The sequence below is a fragment of the Rosa rugosa genome, chromosome 6 (genome assembly GCF_958449725.1).
Source record: "Rosa rugosa chromosome 6, drRosRugo1.1, whole genome shotgun sequence".
NCBI lineage: Eukaryota > Viridiplantae > Streptophyta > Magnoliopsida > Rosales > Rosaceae > Rosa > Rosa rugosa.
This window is the reverse complement of record NC_084825.1, coordinates 37847426-37874433: the sequence shown is the minus strand read 5'-3', so window position 1 is coordinate 37874433 and position 27008 is coordinate 37847426. Positions and strand designations below refer to the sequence as shown.

Sequence of the window (27008 nt, the reverse complement as noted above, 5' to 3'; positions counted from 1 at the left end):
CAGTCACAAGTAGACGACCAGGGCTACTCACGTAGTCAAACTAATCGAAGGAAAAGATAGGCCCACTTGAAGAAAACAACCCCACCACTTTACACTTGGATTTCAACGGAACTTCCGTTGACTCGTTGATGCCGAAATTGGCACCAACAATATTTCTTTGGTCAGACATGTCTTCTACAACCTATGTAGCAAGGTTTCTTGTGTACAAAATCTCTCTCTGCACCTTCAGACTAAGCCATGGCGTTCCTATTCTTAAAAGTAGTTATTGGTACTTCTCGATTTCTATCTCTCCACACTGTGTCTTCTCTTTTCTTGATCCATTCCATAGCTTCTAACAGCTCTTAACTTAAAATCTTTCTACAGGTTTTAAAATATTAAAGTACATCTTTGAAACTTATTTGGATTTGCGGCAACACTCGGCTCTCAAGCTTCCAACCCTTCCTAAAGCTCTGGAAGGAGTAATCAGTCGAGAAAAGTTTGAGAAGTCACGAGCCTACTGTCTTGAGAAAAGGTATATCTGATTCTTACGGATCATCATTTCTTATGATGATCCTTAACTGGAATTTCTTTCCGACTTCCTGCAATTTCCATTTTGTTAGTGCGTTTGTGACAATACTTATGGACTCAGCAATATTGTTCTTTCGGTTTTTGCCTTGGTTTTGGAAGGTTAGTAATGCCTGTTTGTGGAAATTGTTTGATTAACTTTGTTAATATTTTGTTTTCGATAATTGCAAAAATCAGGAGACCTAGTAGTTTTAGCTGGTCTCAATGCTGAAAATGAAATACTGCATACCCTTGCATTTTTAGGTGGTATGATGATTTGGTCAAAGGTATGCACATGGTTGCTAATAGCTTACAAAAAACTGAGAATTTATGATCAATCCCATTTGGTATTTGCATGCAATGATGGATTGTACAGATAGATCTGTACTCTATCAGCTTTTGAAGGTATTGATAGTTTGCCTCTTTGGACCAGATAAAAAAGTTACCATTTTCTCTGTGCTCCACTTTTGTGATCGACTGATCGAGGCTCGTCATGGTTTTAATAAGGTTTGTTACTTTCTAACACAAATTTGTATCTGTTTTACAGCGAACAATATGGTTATTCTTTAGAGATCTTTTAAAGGAATATGTATCTCTGTTATCCTTGCCCCACCTATTGTGTCTGCAGTCCTTATAATTGTACAAATAATTATTGTACTAGCTTTTGCAAATTTATGATTAGATTTCTTTTACATGCTCCACTGTTTGGTTACAGAAAGGAGGTGCTTACTTGGCCATATATCTTTGGGCGTTCATGCTTGTTACTCTCTTGTGATGCTGACCATCTACCCTATTCTAATAGCCCCAATCTTTAACAAGTTCACCACTGTGAGTATTCAAAATACTTATCACTAACTGAAATAGATCAAGTCATCTTTTTATTGTGTTTGGTTTTATTGTCTTAATTTCATTATTATGTATGACAATAGCTTCCAGAGGGTCAGCTCAGGGAAAAAATTGAGAAACTCTGTTCTTCCCTTGATTTTCCATTGAAGAAGCTGTTTGTCGATCATTGATGGATCAACAAGATCAACTCACAGCAATGTGAGTATTCAAGTTTTTCACCTTGTTTATGTTGTTCGAAATTTTGGTTACAATTGGTTGACTTACTGACCTTACCTATATATCATGATACAGGCCTATATGTACGGTTTTTTTAACAACAAGAGAATAGTCCTCTATGATACACTGATTCAGCGGGTATTTATGTATTTCATGCCAGGAAAAAAATATTAATTTTTGCTTTGTCTTGGTTAATATTAATTCTGCTGCATCACCTTCTGCAAAGAGGTACTTATGTGAGTAATTGATGGTTTGCAGTGCAAAAATGATGAGGAAGTTGTAGCTGTTCTAGCTCATGAGCTACGCCATTGGAAGCTTAATCACACAGTCTACTTATTTATTTCTGGGCAGGTATAATGCTATAATTTTCTTGCAAATGGAGATCAATATAGAAAACAGTGACATCTCTGGTCAATCTGATCAGGAAGTTCTTTAGTTATGCTTGATGATTTTTCTACTTTGGTGCAGATCCGTATGCTTTTAAAATTCGGGGGATACGCTCTCCTGAGAAACTCCGGCCAGCAGTCTGTTTCAAAGTTTTGGGGTTTGATACTCAACCAGTTAACATTGGTCTTATCATATTTTAGGTACTGATATATAGCCTAGCTTTTTGGTTCAGAATATGATATATCATAGAAATCTGACATATACTTTGACATGACTTTTTGTTTGCAGCATACCATTACACCTATTCAGCACCTAGTACGCTTTTCTAGTAACCTTGTGAGCCGAGCTTTTGAATTTCAGGTGAATCTATACTATACAGTTGGCTTTTGATTTATTTTCCTTCGCCAGATCTGTTTCTTATCATATTTGTTTCTTTGCAGGCTGATGATTTTGCTAAGAAACTTGGTTATGCCTCTTCACTTCGAGCCACTCTAGTCAGGCTGCAGGTTGTTAGAATCAACATGGACTTGTCACACATTAACATATAGTAAATTGATAATTAGCTTAATGTCAAAACTAGTTCAACATGGACACAAACTGTAAATCAATATTGTAGCTTAATGAAATAGTGTATCAATTCATTAAGGTAAGTAATCCTATTCTTAGTTTGCAAGAAAGACTACAATGATGTGATACATTAAGAATCTAACTAGGAAACCTAATCCGATAAGGAATGCTTTAATGGGAAGCTTCTTGAGGGTTAAGTCACCTATATAAATAAGATGAACTTGGTCCCTGTTACCACCACGTTAATTGCATTAGTTCTGTCCATTGAGAAGCAAGTTGGTAAGCAACAGAAAGCTATATTCTAGTGATCGAGTTTTGCAGCTGCAGAAGATGGAATCCATGCCTGTGATTGCTGAAGGTAAGCCTTGATCCTTGTTGTGATTGTTGTCAAGTTTTGTGCATATGTTGTGAGCATGAATAAATGGTTTTACAATTGGTATCAAAGCATAGGTTTACAAATATGAATTCAGTTTTTGCTTGGCAGGAAAATCGTTTTAGGGTTTTGCAAAACAAACACAAAAAAAAAAAAAAAAAAAAAAAGGGTTTTTGCTTTATGGGTCAAGTAACTGATCAGGTAACTGACCAAGTAACTGATCAGGTACTTGATCAAGGTAAGTTACTTAATCTAGGCCCAGTCACAGCAACCCGACCAAAACATGAAGAACAGGTGACCGTTGTATCACAACGGTTAGTTTTGATCAAGATGAAGGTCTAGGACTGGATTCGGAAACGCGCGAGATGTTTTCATCTCAAGAAAGGATTCAAAATCCCAACTGCTGTGAATCAAGAAGCCAATAAAGTCGATTGCTGCATCTGGTTATCAAATTCACGCTTCCGGTGAGATTTTTGCAGCAAATTGGGGAAAAAGCAAAAAACAGGTTTTTTCTGTGGAAATTGTTTTCGATTCATAGCATGATAATTAAGTTCTTGATTGTGCTCAAGAACCCTAGCAGCATTCCCGGCGTGCGTTAGGCTAGAGTAGATGGTGACCGGATGAAATTTACAATTTCTTGATTGTTATGTGGTTTCTTGGAATCGAAACAATTTAGATTGTGCTTGAATATGCATGATGAATTGATTGCTTATATGATATTGTATCTGTGATTGTGTGACAATGTGATTTGAGCATTTTTCATTCGCCTATCGCGTAACAATCAACACGGTCATCAAAGATGGGAAGTATTTACGTCCCGATTTATCGTACCTCGGGGATTATGAGCTAGCTAAGAATCCTTTGGTTCTAGGTCACCGAAAATCACAAATAAAAATAGAAAAAATGCTAAACAAGGCACCGAGCCTCATTCAAGCATGACTTTGCATCACACAAAGTCACATAGACGGCCTTGCACCAAGCAAGGCCTAGATAGGGCCGTGAAACACATAAAAGTGCTTGTAATGCTCACGCCCACATGGATTTACAAATGAATGGTAATGGGAAAGTCACAATGTTTTTGGATTTTCATAAATGATAAATACACTAACTAATTACGACATAAAAATAAGATAGATAGAAGGATGGGATGCATCGCATCAAGGGTCACCATGGAATTTAAGGTTCTCCACACAAATCTAAAATCATATGGAATGACGATGATTAATTCAAATGATGCTTCAAATGTTTTGTCGGATTTCCATTTAGCATTAAGAGGTCGAAAAGAAAGCTAAATTGATTGTCATAAAATAGTAGTCAAACCCTAAGCAAAAACAAGAAGAAGAAAGAATACTTAGTTTTTGGCTACCCTATACTAGTCTCAAACCTTATGCCTTGTTAGGGCCATAAGTGCTCAAAACTAAATGTTTTAGGTTTCGACAATCGATTGTAACACACTCTAGCAACTATCACCACAAATAATAAGGTCGAAAAGAGTACTTGTGATAACAATTACCCTACCCAACAATTCTGAATACTATTCCGACAATCAAGGGTAATAATACTCAAAATTGGGTGACTTGAGAACCACAATCTAAGAAATCCAAATGGAAATAGAGATATGCAATGGGCAAATTAATTCCACCATACTCATGCCATAATCTAAATTGAAATATAAATTCCCCAATTTAATATTCCAATTCCAACACACCAAACATAGATTAAGGAGGGGAAAACCTAAACCATACATCTAGAGTGAAGAAATTAAAGCAAGAGTACACAAATCATATGAATAAACATCAATTTTATTAATTCCTCAACAAAACCATATAAAACTAAACTTGGGTTTCAAAACCCTAAAACCATGAGAGGTCACACACAAGTATATATCAATACACATCAAACAACACCATAAGCAAGAAATAAGAGAGAGAGAGAAGAGGGAAAGAGAGGAGAAATCCATGAAATTTAAGGCAAAGCTTGTCACTAGCTATTGCCATAACTTCATGGCTTCCACTATGCCAAAATGTGCTTCAGACGACACACTTCAGACGACATAAGAATTGTTTTATGTCGTCTGAGTTTTTCAGACGACATAATTTTTTTTTGTGTTGTCTGAATATAGACTTAAACCATACTCGTTCAATTTGAAAAAATGGTCAGCATTCAGACAACACATTTTTGTTGTTGTAAAAGATGATGATTTGCAATCTCAAATGTGGAGGGATATCCAAAATTTGATTAAGCAATTTTCCCTCTCAAACAGCCAAGCCTAGTTGACTAAAAAATATGATGACATTCAGACAACATTTAAATGTTGTCTAAGTGTAGAGCTTGTTTTAAAATTTTCCAAGTTATTTTGACTTGTGCTTTTTGACATAGTGACCTCAAAGTCATTCTCTCCTTCTCACTCAGCTCGACCACGACTAGATACTCAAACACCACCCCGCACGCTCTCTCCTCCTCACTCAGCTCTCTCTGCTCGACCTAGAACCCGCGAAACTGGAAGACTCAAAACACCAGCCTCTCTCCTTCTCACTGAGCTCTCTCAGATCTCGATTCTTACTCTCTCCTTCATCCTCTCACCCTCTCGATTATTCTTCTTAGTCTCTCCTTCTTCTTCTTAGTCTCTATTTCATCTTTCATGTCCGGATTAATGGAGCTCTCCAGCAAGAGCTGTTTTCAATTCAGATATTGGTAAGCAATTTAGGATTTCAATCGTTTTGTAGTTTAGGGTTTCGAGTAGGTTCAATCTTCAATTGATTTTAAGGTTTTATCTGCAAATTTTGGGTTGCTTATTATCCAAAACTTTGATTTTATGGTTCAATCTTCGATCGATTTTAGGGTTTTATCTGTAGTTTTAGGTTCTGCAATTCATTTGGGGTTATCTGATTCAATCTTCTTGTTTCTAGGTACAAAGATTCAAGATTTGATTTTGATAATGCCAATCGCCTTTTGAATGATTTTTGGTAATTGGGTCTAAATTTTAGTGAGCTAATTGTGTCACGCCCCGGATTTTGAATGATAAATTCAAATCCGAAACCTGAATAATTACAATTACAAAAAAACCAAATCTCGAAACTTCGAGTTCATTATTACAATTCACTCTCACAATATATTATAAAGCTCAAATGAGCATAACACACCTCACAACTTACAATTGTTGTAAAACTCTAACAATTGCTCTAACCGCACGATCACCGTCCTGGTTCTCCTGTCCTGTAGGATTACCCGCTACACAATTTGAATAGTGTACCGGGAGTTGCAACAACACAAAACCCGGTAAGCTTTTTACAGCCAGTATGAGTAAACAAGAAAGAACTGTTGATTTATTAGATTTCAAGACTACCACAAACCCACGTTACTTTCTCACTCTCATATATATATATAGACACTTATGAGTTACTCTCAATTTAGCTCATAAGATCACTCACTCTCATATATATATGTAGACACTTATGAGTTACTCTCAATTTAGCTCATAAGATCCCTCACTCTCATATATATATATAGACACTTATGAGTTACTCTCAAATTCGCTCATAAGATTTCCCAACATTTGGTAGACAGACTCATATATATATATAGACCCTTATGAGTTACTCTCAATTTCCCTCATAAGGTTACCATATATATATTGACACTTATGAGTTACTCTCAATTTCACTCATAAGGTCACTCCACATTTGGCAGACAGACTAGAGCTCTAACTGAACGTAACCACTCGTCCGGCCACAGACGTGATTACGATTTAATACTATTAATAACCACCAGCCCGGTACGAGAGCGTGATTCACTAATAGATGCCATGGTCACCTCGTGACCTAGTGATCTCCACAGATCACAACAATTTATTGTTCCTCAACAATAAAACTCAACACCTCTCACAATATATTGTTTCTCAACAATAACTCAACACAACTCCAACAATACATATTATTTCACGTAATAATATATATACAGACATTCACACAGGAATGTCTAATACACCAACAATAGTTCATATGATTGCAAAATAAAGCAATTAAATATATTGGGTTCGTAATATGAACCACGTGAGGTTTACTCACCTCGATAATCCCGCTGCGTCTTCAATTCAGCTCAAAATACGATCCACAATCGTCCACCAACTCAAACCGTCAATCACCTAGTCCAATAATGATCTTGACTTAGCCAACAACTCAAATATGTAATTAAACGACGATCCAACGCTCAGATTCAAATTAAACGATGATCCAACGGTCGGATCTGAATTTAATGATGATCCAACGGTCGGATCCTCACGGATCGCCTTTAGGATCATCCTCCAAAATTATCACGAAGATCCAACGGTCAGATCTTCCTGAATCGCCTTTACTAACATCTCCACAAAATTATATGAAAATCCGACGGTCAGATTCTCACGAATCGCCTTCCGAATCACTATTTCTCAATTATACGAAGATCCAACGGTCGGATCTTCGCCCGTGACCTCACAAGGTCACCGGGACAGTCATACGATCAACATATCCAAAATTGAAGCAAAACCGATGGTCAGATCTTCACAGATCGTAAACCGAAGATAAACGTAAAAACGTTAAATAGTAACGTCAAAACGTAAATCCACTATTTATCAACTTTTTCTAACATGACCATGTTATATATCAAAACGCTCGTATGGATGCATAGATCATCGCCTAGATAATGAAAACTCGAAATATGGTCTGATGCGCCGCCACAAGCGGTGGTCAGTGGGCGGTCAACGCGGCGGTCAACGCCGGTCAACCACCTCAGATGGCAAAGTGACCAACTACAAACTGGTTCAAAATGAAAGGGTGGTCGACTTTCATACCTGGAGCTAAGCCTGGTTCGGCCTAGATCGTCCTAGATCAAGCGTTGAAGTTGGATTAATCTCGTGCGTCTGATCAGATTCCAGATTGAATCAGGGACGTCGAAATCTTCAACTCGTGATCTTTCACTCCACACTCCAAATCGTCAAGCAAGGCCTATATGGGGATGATCAGGGGGAGGAGGAGATCACGAAAATGGGAACGATCGGCCCATGCAACGCCGGAAAAATGGAATTCCGGTCGGGTCGGATTCCTCTTGGCTGGCTTCTTCGATCTCCATCTGGGGGCAGCGGCGGGGCAAGGCGGTGGCAGGGAGCGGCTGGGCGGCTCGAGGCGACCTCGGGAAGGGCCGGGTCGTGGCCGGAGGAAGAGCGACGGCGCCGCTGGCGTCGGGTCGGGTCGGCGGGTCGGCAAGGGTGGGGAGGGTTTTGCGCGAGAGAGAGAGAGAGAGGGGGGACTATTCCGCAAAAAAACAAATTTTTTGTCCTTAATGAAAAAAAATCAGATATTTTTCCTATTTATAGAAAATTCCCAATTTTCAAATATTCATAACTTAATCATACGAACTCCGAATATTGCGTTCCACATGTCCACGAACTCGTATCGACGAGCTCTACAACTTTCATGAAGGAAGTTTTCCCAAATTTTGAACGTATAAAAAGTCAACTTTGTTGACCCCCTAAAAACGTTCGTTTTCGAAAATAAAATCGTTCGAACTAATTCCACAACTTTTCCAAGCTTCGTACTCGCTCCTACTATCGTGAAATCATTTCTAAAAACAACCACGGAATTTAATTTGGATTTTCCGGGGTATTACAGTCTACCCTCCTTAAAGAAATTTCGTCCCGAAATTTGAGCGTAAGTCAATTCCTCTTGATTAAGGTTGACCTAACCATCGAATCTCCATCTTTCCCAAAGCTGTAGTAATCTACAAAGCCTCAACCTTTGTATAAAAATACATTCCTATGGCCACTAAATCCTTTCATCACAAACGTAAACTCACACAACAACTGCTCAACAACACTCCACATCACATACACAAAATCGTCACATGGATCATCTCATAGATCCTCACTCTGTACTGGCATACAAGCACAGTAAACACTCCCACAAAGTGTTTCGCTACTCAATTAGCATCACGGTAAATCTCCATAGTAAAACTTAAGCATGCACCACTCTTCACAACCATAGAGATGCATCACTCAAAACAAATCATCCCCAAAAGCACGCCAATTAATTATGTCACCCAATGATGATGACTTGGGCTTGCTCAATCCTTGGGCTAAGCACTAGGGCTGGCCAATTGGGCCGAAGAAACCGAACCATCCACATTTCGAACCGGCCCAAACCACTTTGGGTTTAACATTTGGGCCTACTATTCGGGCCGAACAATTGGGCTTACTATTTGGGCCTACCAATCGGCCCACCAACTTCCAGCTCGGCTACGGTATGAAATTGTACATACCGTATATACGTATACATACCGTACAGATCGTGTATACGTATGCATACCGTACAACTGTATATACGTATGCATACTGTACAGACCGTATATACGTATGTATACCGTACATACCGTATATACGTCCGTATATCAAGCATATACGAGACCCAAAAATATTTGTAAGAGGTAGGGTTCGAACTCCCGACCTCAAACACGAAGGTTTTGCTCCCAACCACTGAAGCAAGAGCTGCCTTCATTAATATATGCTCACGTGTTATATTTATTATGTCATAAGTGACATAAATGAAATAACGGGGAAGGCAAGGTTCGAAACCTCAACCTGCCGCACGAAACCTTTGTCCCCCAACCACTGGAGCACAAGCTGTGCTTAATATAATGTGTACAAATTTTATACTTATTATGTCATAAACGAACATAATAAAAATAAACGAGAGGCGAGGTTCGAACCTCAGACCTCTTGTACACGAACTGTACACTCAACCACTCGAGCACGGCTGCTCACGTTATTATCCATACCAATCCTTTTATTTAAACCAACTGTTTCAACTGTTTCAACAATTCGGCCCAAAACATCCAAGACTGTTGCAGAAACCCAGCCCAACGTATCCAAAACTGTTTCAGAAACTCGGCCCATCATGTCCAAAACTGTTTCTGAAACTCGGCCCATCAGGCCTCCACCCACAGCTACAGTGATGCCTTGATCCGAGACAGGCCCAAGTACGGCCCACTTGTGTCACGGCTTATCCCTTCCGTGATTTACGGCAGTCAAATCTGCTTTCGGCTAAAGCTGTCTGCCACAGCATCTCGAGGTTCGGCCTGTCCCCTTACACGCTCTCCACGCGCCAACAACTTTTCCGGGTTTTCGGATGACTTTAATCCAACGCGTGGATTCAAATTCTGAGATCGTTCATCCAACGGTGGAGATCTGCTCACCTTGTTCTATAAATAGGTGCATTCTGGGGAAAAACTGTTCACTCCAAAAGAAAAGAAATTTTCTTCCGAGCTCAAGCCTTTCTCTCTCAACTCTTCAGCCTTTCTCTTCTCAAATCCTTTCTTCATCAATTTCAATCCTTCTCTTCTGATCTTCTCTCCCATCTAGTTGATTCAATCCCATCTTTCCTCTGAACTTTCAGATCTTCAATCTTTTCCTCCAAATCTTCAATCCTTCTTTCTCAGATCTTTTCTTCCATTTGAAGATTCGATCTCATCTTTCCTCTGAGAATCTCAGATCTCCAATCACCAGTTCAACAACTCCAATCCTTCTAACAAAATCTCCCTCAAACACTAAACCATGTATTCCTCGATTTCCACATCCTCTCACCCCATGACCCAAGAGCCACGAACTCTGCAACTAATGGAGCTCCACACCCCGCAACAAATGGAACCACAACAACAGCAACCAACAGAGGAGGGAGGAAACACCCAAGCAGCTGGAAGTAGTGCCAACATGGATTTCTGGCGAAGCCGTACCAGGTGGATTCCTACTCCAGAACAAATAAGAATCCTCAAGGATCTTTACTATGTCAAGGGATTTAAGTGCCCAACTACAGAGCAGATTCACGAGATCTGTCTCCAGCTGAACCAGTATGGGTATGTTGAGGGTAAGAACATTTACTTTTGGTTCCAGAACGTCAGGGCTCGAGAGAAGCAGATGAATAGGTGTAATCAGGCTGCTCCAGTGCCCATGAGAACTAGTTCTCTTGGTACTGGTAGATCCATTGATCTCAATTTTGGGTCCACTGGTTCTACTGGTGCTGGTGGATCCATCGACATCAATTTTGGGCCAGCTGGTGGATCCATTGACATCAATTTTGGGTCCACTAGTTCTACTGATGATGGTAGATCCATTGATCTCAACTTTGGTTCCACCTATTCTACTGGTAATGAAGGATTTCTTGATTTAAATTCTGTTTCATATTCTTCCTCACACTTCAACACTAATACTAGTACAACTCTTTTGGCACAACAGGAGGACAAACATCCCTGCAACAACGAGGAGGAGATCACCAGGAGGTTCAAACTCTTCCTCTGTTCCCCGTGCACGGCGAGGACGTCTTTGGTAACCTGAAGGCTACTTCCGAGGAAGGTAGCGCTTTTGGTTACTATTCTGGTGGCTCAGGCGGTTACCACAGTGGCTCAAACGTTTCTCTTGAGCTCAGCCTAAATCCATCCGGAGCTGCTGACTAGGCTTAGTATAGCATAGTCCTCGTTTTTTTTTTTTTTTTTTTTTTTTTTTTTTTTTGTAATATAAAATCAATAAGATGGTGTGCATGTTTTCTTTTCTTTTTGTTTAACCAACAACAACACCAAGGATCGAACCTTGGTCACCCAATACTATTTTCAAAACCATAAACAACTCTACTGCACACATCTTTCATAATGATGCAATAAAAACAATCACTCAAAAAGAATCCAACAATCAAATAAGTCGCATCGAGGTCTAGCTAGTATCCTCTGAGTCAAACCAAACACAAACAATTTCGTCGTTAGAATTAGGGTTTAATAAAGCTAAACACATCCTGAGTTAGCTAGGAAAAACCCACATCCTTAGAGTTACCCATACAAATCTTATAAAATCTCAACCATTTCCTCTATTAATTGCTCCATTAAACTTACCACAATTCATACCCTATGAATTTACGATTTAGAAACCGAATCAAACTCCATATCACATAGTAATTCACTTGAACCACTATGGATATACCTAACAAAGTCACTAAAATCAATATCCGAAATTGCGTTTAACTATATCACCTAAGATCAATCACCAAAGGCACACACTCTCATCCAACATCCTTCACAAGAACTGATTCTAACTTTCCCAATTAATTACACCAAAATCAACTCCATTTCAAAACTTTAAGTGTCCCGCCTACTTAAACTTAAAACACAAACAACCTCAAATTCACTTCAGTCCAACTCCATACTACGATCCAAAACTTAAGAAAACTAGTTCACAAAATCAATTTCCTTCACTTAAATAAAACTATGTCCACAAGTCATAGTCAGGTCAACACACCAAGGTGTCCAAATGGAGAATTTCCAATCCAGTTGTCTTTGTGAAACGCAAAATATCAATCAAAAATGATGCTCGCAACATCAACCACGTATATAAAACACGTTCCTCGAACTCGATTCAATTTTAGAATCACTAAAATTACTACTAGTCCCACTTCAATAACCCTTATGATTATAGGTACTTGTAGATAACTTAAATATATAGTCGTTCGTCTCAATCACTCAAACACAAGATCAAACTCCGTTCTCGCACCTCAAACTCTGCTCAACAACTTACAAGCACATGGAAGAATTAACCACAATAATTCCTTCCCTAACCGCAACACTACTCACAACTCCACATGAGTCAAGAATCTATTCAAAAACATTAGTATATCCAACTTAAAAAGGCAAAATTACTATCGATTAATACTCGTATCCACATTACAGACGAGCATAGGTCCACACCATGCCTTCAACCAAACACTTCAACAATCAAAAGAACCTCATTTCCATAAAACAATCCTCGTTGACTTAACAGAGTTGAATCAAGAGGTTTCTATTCCTCAAGGATTGTAACTCGCGGCCACTGAACTTATTCCAATACGAACCTACAAGACAACTGTAAGGTTCTAAGTACAACCCCTTCGAATCTCCATCACCTAAGGAGTATAGTATGCTTGGCTAATACATGTATAACACCTAAAACACAGTATAAGTCAAATACAAATTCATATTAACCAAGTCAATACTATAGGGAAGGTATTCACGTTCCTAAAACGACCTAGCGGCCTAAACAACTCCCAACACTCACGCATACCCAATGACTTAGCCAATACCGAAGAGCACACGATGGGGATCCGCTGCAGACGGGCCATCACTCGGAAGGTATTGACACATCACCAAATATGCACCTTACGCTCTGATACCAAACTGTCACGCCTCGGATTTTGAATGATAAATTCAAATCCGAAACCTGAATAATTACAATTACAAAAAAACCAAATCTCGAAACTTCGAGTTCATTATTACAATTCACTCTCACAATATATTATAAAGCTCAAATGAGCATAACACACCTCACAACTTACAATTGTTGTAAAACTCTAACAATTGCTCTAACCGCACGATCACCGTCCTGGTTCTCCTGTCCTGTAGGATTACCCGCTACACAATTTGAATAGTGTACCGGGAGTTGCAACAACACAAAACCCGGTAAGCTTTTTACAGCCAGTATGAGTAAACAAGAAAGAACTGTTGATTTATTAGATTTCAAGACTACCACAAACCCACGTTACTTTCTCACTCTCATATATATATATAGACACTTATGAGTTACTCTCAATTTAGCTCATAAGATCACTCACTCTCATATATATATGTAGACACTTATGAGTTACTCTCAATTTAGCTCATAAGATCCCTCACTCTCATATATATATATAGACACTTATGAGTTACTCTCAAATTCGCTCATAAGATTTCCCAACATTTGGTAGACAGACTCATATATATATATAGACCCTTATGAGTTACTCTCAATTTCCCTCATAAGGTTACCATATATATATTGACACTTATGAGTTACTCTCAATTTCACTCATAAGGTCACTCCACATTTGGCAGACAGACTAGAGCTCTAACTGAACGTAACCACTCGTCCGGCCACAGACGTGATTACGATTTAATACTATTAATAACCACCAGCCCGGTACGAGAGCGTGATTCACTAATAGATGCCATGGTCACCTCGTGACCTAGTGATCTCCACAGATCACAACAATTTATTGTTCCTCAACAATAAAACTCAACACCTCTCACAATATATTGTTTCTCAACAATAACTCAACACAACTCCAACAATACATATTATTTCACGTAATAATATATATACAGACATTCACACAGGAATGTCTAATACACCAACAATAGTTCATATGATTGCAAAATAAAGCAATTAAATATATTGGGTTCGTAATATGAACCACGTGAGGTTTACTCACCTCGATAATCCCGCTGCGTCTTCAATTCAGCTCAAAATACGATCCACAATCGTCCACCAACTCAAACCGTCAATCACCTAGTCCAATAATGATCTTGACTTAGCCAACAACTCAAATATGTAATTAAACGACGATCCAACGCTCAGATTCAAATTAAACGATGATCCAACGGTCGGATCTGAATTTAATGATGATCCAACGGTCGGATCCTCACGGATCGCCTTTAGGATCATCCTCCAAAATTATCACGAAGATCCAACGGTCAGATCTTCCTGAATCGCCTTTACTAACATCTCCACAAAATTATATGAAAATCCGACGGTCAGATTCTCACGAATCGCCTTCCGAATCACTATTTCTCAATTATACGAAGATCCAACGGTCGGATCTTCGCCCGTGACCTCACAAGGTCACCGGGACAGTCATACGATCAACATATCCAAAATTGAAGCAAAACCGATGGTCAGATCTTCACAGATCGTAAACCGAAGATAAACGTAAAAACGTTAAATAGTAACGTCAAAACGTAAATCCACTATTTATCAACTTTTTCTAACATGACCATGTTATATATCAAAACGCTCGTATGGATGCATAGATCATCGCCTAGATAATGAAAACTCGAAATATGGTCTGATGCGCCGCCACAAGCGGTGGTCAGTGGGCGGTCAACGCGGCGGTCAACGCCGGTCAACCACCTCAGATGGCAAAGTGACCAACTACAAACTGGTTCAAAATGAAAGGGTGGTCGACTTTCATACCTGGAGCTAAGCCTGGTTCGGCCTAGATCGTCCTAGATCAAGCGTTGAAGTTGGATTAATCTCGTGCGTCTGATCAGATTCCAGATTGAATCAGGGACGTCGAAATCTTCAACTCGTGATCTTTCACTCCACACTCCAAATCGTCAAGCAAGGCCTATATGGGGATGATCAGGGGGAGGAGGAGATCACGAAAATGGGAACGATCGGCCCATGCAACGCCGGAAAAATGGAATTCCGGTCGGGTCGGATTCCTCTTGGCTGGCTTCTTCGATCTCCATCTGGGGGCAGCGGCGGGGCAAGGCGGTGGCAGGGAGCGGCTGGGCGGCTCGAGGCGACCTCGGGAAGGGCCGGGTCGTGGCCGGAGGAAGAGCGACGGCGCCGCTGGCGTCGGGTCGGGTCGGCGGGTCGGCAAGGGTGGGGAGGGTTTTGCGCGAGAGAGAGAGAGAGAGAGGGGGGACTATTCCGCAAAAAAACAAATTTTTTGTCCTTAATGAAAAAAAATCAGATATTTTTCCTATTTATAGAAAATTCCCAATTTTCAAATATTCATAACTTAATCATACGAACTCCGAATATTGCGTTCCACATGTCCACGAACTCGTATCGACGAGCTCTACAACTTTCATGAAGGAAGTTTTCCCAAATTTTGAACGTATAAAAAGTCAACTTTGTTGACCCCCTAAAAACGTTCGTTTTCGAAAATAAAATCGTTCGAACTAATTCCACAACTTTTCCAAGCTTCGTACTCGCTCCTACTATCGTGAAATCATTTCTAAAAAAAACCACGGAATTTAATTTGGATTTTCCGGGGTATTACAAATTGATTCATTGATTGCAAATTCGCAGGCTTTGTTCCAATGGAGAAGGATCAGAAGGTAGCATCTGACAAGGTGGATATGTTCGAGGACGGTGACGAGTTTGAAGAGTTTAACGTCAATCTAGGTAATTTGGGGCCATGTTATTGTTTCTAATCAGATTAATCTCGTATGTGGTAATGATCAGTTGTTCAATGCTGTGATTCTACATTGGAATTATTCAGAGAGTTACTGTGATGAGAACTAACTTGGTGATCATATTGTTCGGTGCCCGTATATATTGCAGAGATAGCACCTCAAATTTTGAGGTTCCCGTAAGTCTCCTGCAAGATCTGATTGCAGATCCTTATAGCTATTTACTTTTTGAAGATTCATCTCTCACTTTCTGATTTCAGATTGCACTGAAATGCTTCGTTTAATTGTAGATCTCGTTGAGGCAAGCATTTTTGCTGATAATCCAGAATGGAGGTTATGATAATACGGAGTATTACATTTTGTTTGGCAAGTAATTGTTTGATAAAGAAATTACTAGGGTTTTTTTTATTTTAAGTACCATTCTTCTAGCAAAATCAGCAAGTGATTTTTGTCTTATTCAAAGCTTAATTAATCTAATCTTTTGGTCTGCAACACCACCAGAACGTCCACTTCTTTTTTTTTTTTTATATACATTGCTGTATGCTTTGTCAATTTCTAGAATGGTTTTGATGATATTGGCCATACTTGGGGATTAAAGTTTCATGCCCAGACAAAAGTGCCACCGCCAAGGACTTCTCTTACTTGGCTTATTATATTGGCACCGCTTTGAAGCTTTTTGGAACACAAATACTCCAAAGCTGCTGCACATAATTGAACTTTGAAGTTTGTTTAGTCAATTCCACCGCAAATTCTCATCTTTCTTTCTTCTCTTGACACGCTGCACCCACGAACACATACTTGTCACCTTTTGAGATCAAGTCCTAGTCTGCCTCATTTGATCGTCTTGGCCTTTTGCAAGTATAATAACCTGTGCATCAGATTTGTCTTGGAATTTACTGCCACAAAGTGTGTGTTTAATTTTGACAACTTGAGACTCGCCTTGCATTCCACTGCACTTTCTTTCTTGCCTGTCATCTTTTGGTGTTAAAAGCCTCAGACCGCCTCTAGACTATTTTGGCCTTCTGCAAACATAATGACTTGTGCACCAAATTTGTTCTTAATTGGATGCTTCAAAGCTTGTCTTCAATTTTAATAAATTTGCTTGCTGTGCAGGTTCAAGAAGGACCAGGTGATTATAGTCACAGTAATGTCAAAGTCTTGAAGCTTTATTTTAAGGGTGACCATCTTCCTCCAAGTGCCAGTTCTGGTTTCATCTCGTTGGCAGACATGACTTTTAGAGTCTGCTGCAGAACTGTATTTATTTTGACAGCCTTTCTCCGTCTCCTTCCTTAGAATCAGAAGGTTGGGCCTGGACAATATCATCCTGCAGTTATCCACTATTTCCTACTTTTCAAATTATAGTGCTGCTATTTATTAGTTTTATTCTGTAATTATTGTGAGTGTTCCTAAGAGTACTCAATCTCTACAACTCCCTCTGACACCTAAAACCACCACCTTGTTTCATGTTCATTTCTTTTTGACCTTCACTTGACCTTCACACCTAACTCCCTAGTTGCATTAATATTTTTTTTTTTCTCTTTGTGATTATAATTTCTCCCTTTTGCATATAGCATGATTACAAACCAGATGAGGAGTATGCAGAGGTAGAATCCAGATTTCGTTCACATTTGGAATCTTTTCTAGAAACTACAAGATCATTCAATATGATTTACACCGAGGTCTGACATGCTTTTCCTTAATATGTTGCCTTTTGACATTCAGCTGTTTTTGTTTTTCTTGTTATCTCTTACTATATGCTGTACCAAACTGAAGGATTATGGCATAGTTGTTACTTAGAATTTGTATATTTTCTTCCATGATGTTGAACTTTATACTCTTTAGTGGACTCCATATGCACATAGTATGTATAAGAAAATTGCTTTTGCTTCTTTCTGCTCCATGCTAGTTGTGTTCTCTTTACTGATGGGAGAGTTATCAAGTGGATACCTCCATTGATTTGAGCAAGCACCATGTTTCCAAGATGTTTCAGGACAAAGTTGCGTTCAGGACTGTCTAATTTCTTCAAGTTCTAGCAGATCTTTACTTGAAGGTGAGTTACCTTTGTTGGTTTTTTTTTTCCCTTCCAAGTTATGGCTCCAAACGATTTTATTGATGACTCTCTGAGGCTTGTCAATTTAATATTCTTAGAGTTTATGATTAGTTGACTGGAAGAGGAAGACAAACAATGATACGGTTGCAAGTAATATAAAAAAGATTTGGTATATAGTGTCATTATATGATGAACTAGATTTACATAGTTGATCAGAAGTTGGGATTTTTTGTCTAATTCTTCAAGTCAATTACCAGCCTTAAAGTACTAATTCGGGTATTGCTGTTTTACCTCCACAAATGCAAATGTTTATGGGTTTAGTTATGCAATATGAAGTTTTCACTGAAAAGGGTTGTGACAGGAAGCAAATTCGTAAACCTGTATTGGTGATGGTAGCTTAGCTTTTTGGTTTTAGATAACCTCAGAAATGAGCTAACTTTCAGCATTCTTTTTGGTCTTTCTATCATCCATCTTCCTCCAGTTATCTTAGTAATTCCTACAGTACCTCAAAACCTTCAGATAAGCACTTGTAATTGTAAAAGGCATGTTAGGCTATGTTAGTTTTGACTTGTGTAGCAATTGCAGCTTATTTAGGCTTTAAGGAAAATGGAATTGTCTTCAGAAATCGAAGACAATTTAGGTAATTAAGCTTTTCTTTTACTTGTATTGTTCTCTTTACAGATGAGGACCGAGTTCTAGCAACTGTGAGGGATCAGAAGTTGGGATTTTGTTGAAACAGAAGAAAGGAAAAGAAGAAGAGGAGGGAGACGGGAATAAGTTGATGCTCGATTTGAACAAAAATTGAGTAAACTGATCATCCCAGGTACTCTGTGCAATAGTCATAAGTCTGAACGATTAAAGAGAGCCAAATCTGAGAAATCATCACTTATGGAACTAGTTCCTATATTTAACTTGTGTCTAGTAGAAATTCTTCCTTCATTAAGAATGTGGACTTGTTTGCAGATTCAAATTAGTAGATATGGGTCATTTTGAACTGATGCTCATGATTAGGTTTGTGTACATGAGACAATGATGGATTAGTGGAAATTGCAATGAATGCTTTTGGATGTGGATTTTATGGTTTCATGAACGGGTAATTTTAATTTCCAGATGCATGCATACCAATTGTAACAGGAGACTAGTAATATGTGTTATTTCAAATTGCAAGTTACAACAAAGGCACACCAAAACGTGTGGTTGCAGCTGCACAAAAACAACACAAAAACCAATAAGAAGTCTATTGTCTTTTTGACAATGGGACAACAGAAAATTGTAGTCTGAAAGGCAAAACAACAACATAAGTTAGTTGAAAGTATTGGCTAAAGTGTATAACAACAACAAATAAGTGTGATTGGACGTGATTATAGACAATATAGAACATGTACTATTAGTAGTCCTTTTTATATTCAGACCACAAATATTTGTCGTATAAATAATGTCAAACGACAATAAATTGTCGTCGTAATGAGACTGACATAACAGAAAGAATATGATATCTATTGTCTAAACCAATTCCCAACATCACATATGTATAATTTCAAAATCTTTCACACAACACTTAAATGTCATATAAACCTATCCTAGAACGACACTTAATTGTCCTCTGATGCTCTTTACGACCACATATAATTATCGTTTAAAGTAAATTAGCACAACTTTTAATTGTTGTTGTATGAGAGAGTTCCCAAAATGCAAAACTCATCAGACGACAGAACACTTCTGTCGTCTGATGCCCCCAAGAGACGACACCGTACTAGACGACACATTTTTGTTCGTTCAGACGACAGAACAGTTCTGTCGTCTGAAGGCCTTTTTGGCATAGTGTTCTCTTGCTACCCTTATAAAGCCATGGTGTAGAGATGGTGGCCTAGATACCGGAAATGTGTGTGTCTCCTCCTTGTGCAAGCTTACATGTGAAGAATGGGGGATGAAGAAGAGAGGAAGAGGTGAGAAGGGAGAGAAGTCCCAAATTCGGCCAAAAGGCCTAGGGTGAAGAAAAATGGGTCTTAAGCTTGTGAAACACTGAAATGTGTGTGCAAAGGTGCTTAAATACCCCCTTGGGTTCAAGGGTCAAGATTAGACTTGTACCCTAGATCCAAGGGCTCAAAAACAAGTAGAAAAAGGGTAAAATGAAAAGACTAAAACAACCTAATAAAAATGTAGAGAAATAGGAGATTAGAAAACATTTTGGAAAATAAAAAGAAAACCGGAGGGTAAAAGTGTAAGTGAGTGTGTGCCTAGTGTGAACACAAATAAATATTTTCATCCATCCACATGTGTGATGTGTGTGAGGTGTGGTCCACTAATTATTATTGTCATTACATCAATTTTGAATTTGAAATTTAAATACAAAGATGTAATACAAATGAGCTTGGGTCTTCACTTGTGTGCTTCTTTGGTCTTGGGCCTTGGACTTCATGCTATGGGGCCAAGTTGACTTGGTTGACCCGATGGTCAACCATTTGACTTTTTGTCCTTTAGTCGGAAGTTGACATTTTGCTCAAATTCGCTACTTCTTTCGTCTTTTTCCTTTCTTGACCATAATTTCCTACAAATAAAGAAAACAAAGTAATACTACGAAATAATGCTTGAGTATTCGCTAATTTCAAGGTAATTAGGGCTAGAAACACACGTACATTGCGTGTGAATCACAATGTATGAAGAATAAGAATCTCCCAAAAGCTTTACACATTGTAAAAATTGACAGATGCAAGAGCTTAATTTTCTTATAAAGACAATCATCTGGGTAGAATATAAAGTTAAAAGCTCATGAGTTTTGTGATTTTCTGTTGGCATAAGTGAACATGGTGCATAAAGCATCCTACATTGATGTTGGCAGAAAACATAAAGTACAACAAAACTGAAATTGTGTCTTGTGTTTTAAGTCTATACTTTTGTTTATCTTCCAAAGAAGTGGTCAAGTATGGTCTTAGAATGCAAGACAGCAGTATGCATGCTTAATAGAAATATATTTGGATACTTGGAAATTTTTCTTCTGTCTAAAGATGTGGATGAATCTCCTTGGATAACATATTTTGATTAAGCATAGCATATTGATAAAGAACTAATACAGAATGTTATGCTTCTGCTCAAAAGTGTTGCTTAACATTGTTTTTGGTTATGGAATGACATGAATGCAAGTATGGATTGTTTAGGTTTTTTGTATGTTCTTGTTTAGGTTTTCTGTATGTTCTTGTTTTGGTTGCTTAAAGCTAAATAAAACACAGAAAACTAAAAGTTATTTTCTTTACAAAATTGAGAACTCACATGAATTTTGTTTTGCTCCTTAGGTAACTCTTACATGAACTTGAACAGTGTCTTGATGCTAACTGGAACCAACTATAGAGCTTGGCTAGATTCTGTAGAGAACTATATGGGAATGCATGAGAATATAGACTATTGCTTTACTGAGGATAAGCCTGCAGAGTTGAATGAAAAAAGCACCAAGAAAGAAACTGATCTTTACAAGAAGTGGCATAGATCCAATAAAATGGCTAAGAACCTCATCCGAACATCTATGTCTAAGACTGTCAGGGGAAGTATAGAAGAGCCTAAGCTAGCATCAGATTTTTTGGAACTCATAGGTGCTAAGTTTAAAGAAAGTGAAAAAGCAGAAGCAGCTAGGCTAACCAAGGAGTTTCATGATTTGAAGTACATGGGTTTAGGGGGAGTTAGAGAGCATATTATGAAGATGATCAATATAAATGGCAAACTCAGGGAGCTCTTGATGGGAGTTAGGGATGAGTAGGTAGTGCATTATGCACTGCATTCCCTACCTAATAGTTTTAGTCATCTTAGAACCAGTTACAATTCTCAAAAGGGAAACTGGACTCTAGATGAACTCATATCCATCTGTGTGGATGAGGAGGCTAGGATCAAGGAAGAAAATGAACCTGCTACAACCATCAATCTCATAGAGAAGCCTAAGAAGAAAAAGCCCCAGAACAAGCTAAAGCCTACCAAAGCCATAACTAAGAGTTCAACAGCTGCAGTGGCCAAGGAAAACAGGCCATTTAGGTTCAAGTGCTACTTTTGCAAAAGAGTAGGACACATGAAAAAGGACTGCATTGGCTATAAGAATTGGTTAGCCAAAAAGGGTAAGATTTTTTCTAATACAGTTTTTTCCTTAGAAATTAATCTTATAAATGTTGAACCACAGTCTTGGTGGATAGATTCAGGCTCACCTATTCATATTACTAATTCTTTGCAGGGATTCATAAGGAGGAGAATCCCAAAAAGTGATGAAGTGAACCTGTGTGTGGGCAATGGCATGAGAGTGGCAGTCAAGGCTATTGGAACCTTAAAGCTCGATTTAGGATTAGGAAAATTATTAGTTCTGGACAATGTTTTTTATGTACCTTCCATGAGAAGGAATTTGGTTTCAGTTTCTCTTTTAGTAAAATATGGTTGTAGACTTGTTATTGATAGTAATGGAATTCTTATTTCTAAAAATTCTGTTCAAATTGGTTCTGGTGTTATTTTGAATGATTATTTACAGTTAAATTGTTCAATGGCTCAACAAGAAATTTTACTTGTTGAAAATAACACAAACAGTACTAGCACTTTAACAGGTGTTAAAAGAACCAAACTAAATGAAAAGTCTGCATTTTTATGGCATAGAAGACTCGGCCATGTTTCAAAAGAGAGACTGAAAATTTTGGTGAAAAACAACATCCTAAATGAACTTGATTTTTCTGATCTAACAGACTGTGTGGAATGCTTTAAGGGAAAAATAACTAATACCAGAAAGAAGACTGCATATAGAAACCAAAATTTATTAGAACTCATATATACACACTGATATATGTGGACCATTTAGGCATCAAACTATCTATGGGAATGTGTATTTTATCACATTCATTGATGATTTTTCTAGATACAGTTATGTTTATCTACTTTCAGAAAATGCACAAGCATTGAAAGCTTTTCAAATCTTTAAGTCTGAGGTAGAAAATCAAAACAGTGAGATCAGATAGAGGTGGTGAGTTATATGGCAAGTACACTGAATCCGGCCAACAAAATGGTCCATTTGCCTTGTTTTTGCAAGACAATGGAATTAAAGCTCAATATACAACAACCTATAACCCACAACAGAATGGTGTTGCAGAGAGAAAGAATAGGACTCTTTTGAACATGGTTAGATGCATGATGTGTACAACTGGTTTGCCTAAATTTCTGTGGGGTGAGGCTTTAAAAACTGCAAATTATATTTGCAACAGGACACCTAGTAAAGCCACAGAAAAGACTGCTTTTGAGCTTTGGTGTGGCAGGAAACCTAGTCTTCATCACTGCCATGTTTGGGGATGTCATGCAGAAGCTAGGATTTATAATCCAAGCTTGAATAAACTTGATCCTAAGACAGTTAGTTGCTATTTTATAGGTTATCCAGATAAATCTAAAGGCTATAAATTATATTTTGCTCATCATTCACCTAGAATTTTTGAAACACATCAAGTAAAGTTTCTAAGTGAAAAAGTTCACAATACAAATTTTGAGGATTTAACCCCAGATTTTGAGGAAATTGTGTCAGATGAGAATATAAGTGTAGCATTGCCTTTAGAACAAGATGTAACTGATCAAGTAACTGATCAAGTAACTTATCAAGTACCTGATCAAGTAGTTGTACCTGGTCAAGTAACTGAACAAGTACCTGTAACTGGTCAAGTAACTGATCAAGTACCTGTAGCTGAACCTAATCCTGACAATCCTCAGCCTAGAAGATCACAGAGAGCAAGAAAACCAACTTATGGGGGGAAAGAGAGTGACTATATTGTTTATCTGTAAGAAGCAGAAATTGAAATGGACTGTGCAGAGGACAATGATCCAACTACATTTAATCAGGCCATTGAAAGTAGTGAATCTCACCAATGGCAGCTAGCAATGGAAGCAGAAATTGATTTCATGAGCCAAAATGCAGTTTGGGAATTAGTTGAACCTGACCCCAAACAGAAGCCTATAGGTTGTAAATGGGTTTTCAAAACCAAAAGAGATGCAAATGGAAATGTAGAGAGACACAAGGCAAGGTTAGTTGCCAAAGGTTTTACACAGAAGGAGGGCATTGACTTTACTGAGACTTTTTCTCCAGTTTCTACAAAAGACTCGTTTAGGATAATCATGGCTTTAGTGGCTCATTTTGATATGGAGCTGCACCAGATGGAGGTTAAAACAGCTTTCTTGAATGGTGAACTAGATGAAGTGATTTATATGAGGCAACCAGAAGGGTTTGTACAAGCTGGAAGTGAAAACTTAGTGTGCAAGTTAAGAAAACCAATTTATGGCCTAAAACAAACTTCTAGACAGTGGTACAAGAAATTTGACTCAGTGATTTCTACTTTTGGATTTGTAGAAAACCTTGTTGATGAGTGTGTTTATTTGAAAACAGTTGGGAACAATTTTATTTTCCTAGTTCTCTATGTGGATGATATACTCTTGGCTAGCAGTAACCTAAAATTGCTTAAAGATACCAAGAGCTTTCTGTCAAAGAAATTTGACATGAAAGACTTAGGAGAAGCATCCTATGTACTAGGTATTGAAATTAAAAGAGATAGGGCACATAGGCTACTTGGTTTGTCTCAACAGAATTATATTACCAAAATTCTAAAAAGATTTGGTATGGAGAAGTGTGCAGCTGGAGAAGTCCCCATGTCCAAAGGAGATAAGCTAACCAAGAAGCAGAGTCCCAAAAGTGATGTTGAGAAAGAAAATATGGAGTCAAAGCCTTATGCCAGACTTGTAGGAAGTCTCATGTATGCACAAGTCTGCACTAGGCCAGACCTGTCTTTTGCAGTAGGGATTTTATCAAGATTTCAATCTAATCCAGGCCATGAGCATTGGGTAGCTGGGAAGAAAGTGTTGCGATACCTGCAGAGAACTAAAAGTCACATGCTAGTTTATAGGCAAGTGGAGGATCTGAAACTTGTTGGATTTTCAGACTCAGATTTTGCAGGGAATTATCCAGACTCCAAGAAGTCTACTTGTGGATATGTATTCATGCTTGCAGGAGGTGCAGTTGCTTGGAAGACCATGAAGCAAACTCTTGTTTCAACTTCTACTATGCAAGCTGAATTTATTGCAGTATATGAGACTGTGTGTGAAGGACTTTGGATAAGGAATTTCTTGATGCAGACCAAAGTGTTAAGTCACATTGTGGCAGGCACACTTGTGAGTTATTGTGATAATGAAGCAGCTGTTTTCTTTAGCAAGAACAGTAAAAGATCAAATAATTCTAAACACATTGATTTAAAGTATTACAGTGTTAGAGAAAGGGTAAAGCATGGTGAGATAGCTGTTTTGAATATTGACACAAATTCACAGCTAGCAGATCCTTTCACCAAGGCCTTGTCAGTAGCAGCATTCCAGAAGCATACAGCAAGTATTGGAGTTTTAGCTAATCTAGATGCTTAGGTTCAGTAGAGAGTTATTCCAGTTGGAGCAATTTAAATTTCTAAGGTTTCTGAGTTCTTGTATTTCCTTGAGTTGTGGATTTCCAGTTTATCTATCACAACTTGGTTGTAAGGACAGTTTATTATTATCAATAAAAATTCTAGAGGTATTTTCAGATTTTGGTTATTGCTGCAGCTTTTGTTGAATGTTCTGAAAATTATCGATTTTGTGTTTAAAGTTATACTTGCTATCAGTTGGCTTAAATCATGTATAGCATGATGTTAAGGTTCAAGCAATATTTTTAAGCCATCAGTGTTCAGTAAATTTTCTTGAGTTTCTGGTTTAAGAAACATAAAGTAGGACCTGGTATATGCCTTCTTGTTGATACACATTAGCATATATCGTATCACTTCTGGTTTGACATATGTGGATTGCAGGATCTTGTGTTTGTGGTTTTGAAACTCTGCATTTTTGTTAAAATGTATACTGTTTCTTGCTCTGCATAAGTAACTGTGATCTGACCATGTTGGAATGGATTTTGGTTTAATTTTGTTGTCTAGCGCGCACTACAGTAAGTTGAGTAGTTTCTGACATTTTCTGGTACAAATTATCAAGCTTAATATGTGTCAGTCCAAGGGGGAGATTGTTAGAATCAACATGGACTTGTCACACATTAACATATAGTAAATTGATAATTAGTTTAATGTCAAAACTAGTTCAACATGGACACAAACTGTAAATCAATATTGTAGCTTAATGAAAGAGTGTATCAATTCATTAAGGTAAGTAATCCTATTCTTAGTCTGCAAGAAAGACTACAATGATGTGATACATTAAGAATCTAATTAGGAAACCTAATCCGATAAGGAATACTTTAATGGGAAGCTTCTTGAGGGTTAAGTCACCTATATAAATAAGATGAACTTGGTCCCTGTTACCACCACGTTAATTGCATTAGTTCTGTACATTGAGAAGCAAGTTGGTAAGCAACAGAAAGCTATATTCTAGTGATCGAGTTTTGCAGCTGCAGAATATGGAATCCATGCCTATGATTGTTGAAGGTAAGCCTTGATCCTTATTGTGATTGTTGTCAAGTTTTGTGCATATGTTGTGAGCATGAATAAATGGTTTTACACAGGTAACTTATCTACTTTCATAAATTCATATTGAGATGATACAAATTCATATTGAGATGATAAATGTTTGCATCTTACCTAGTTGCTAAATAGAATTTTGTTGGCATTTTCAGGAAGAGAATTTGTCAGCTATGAACATCGATCCATGGTACTCGGCATATCCCCGTTCTCATCCCCCGCTTGTTCAAATGTTGGCTGCAATTGGTGATGTGGACAAGAAAGCAGACTGATCGACAGAGCACGTATATGATGACAAAAAGCATTGTGCTCATCATCGTCAAAAACATGTACTTATTTGTTTTCTTTTATCCTAATGGGGATTAACATATTCATAAATAAACACAAGCTGTTGCTAGAATACGTTTGCAATGTTTTTGAATATAAGTCCAATTTCATTCCTTCATAATAGACGCAGTCCATAGGTAATTTTCTTATCAATTTAGGTCCATTGATTTTTGTCATTTTATTTTCATGCCCATTTTGCCCCTTGAGTTAAATATAGAAA

At 38.1% G+C, this 27008-nt stretch overlaps 1 long non-coding RNA gene and 1 pseudogene across 1 annotated transcript; both read left to right on the top strand.

Moving 5' to 3' along the window:
• The first annotated feature begins 237 nt into the window (after positions 1–237).
• On the top strand, positions 238–26748 carry LOC133715829 (CAAX prenyl protease 1 homolog; annotated as a pseudogene).
• On the top strand, positions 16988–19057 carry LOC133718831 (uncharacterized). Its single transcript, XR_009850616.1, has 3 exons — positions 16988–17236; positions 17506–17984; positions 18666–19057. It is a non-coding gene; the product is annotated as an uncharacterized LOC133718831 (long non-coding RNA).
• Positions 26749–27008: the final 260 nt, after the last annotated feature.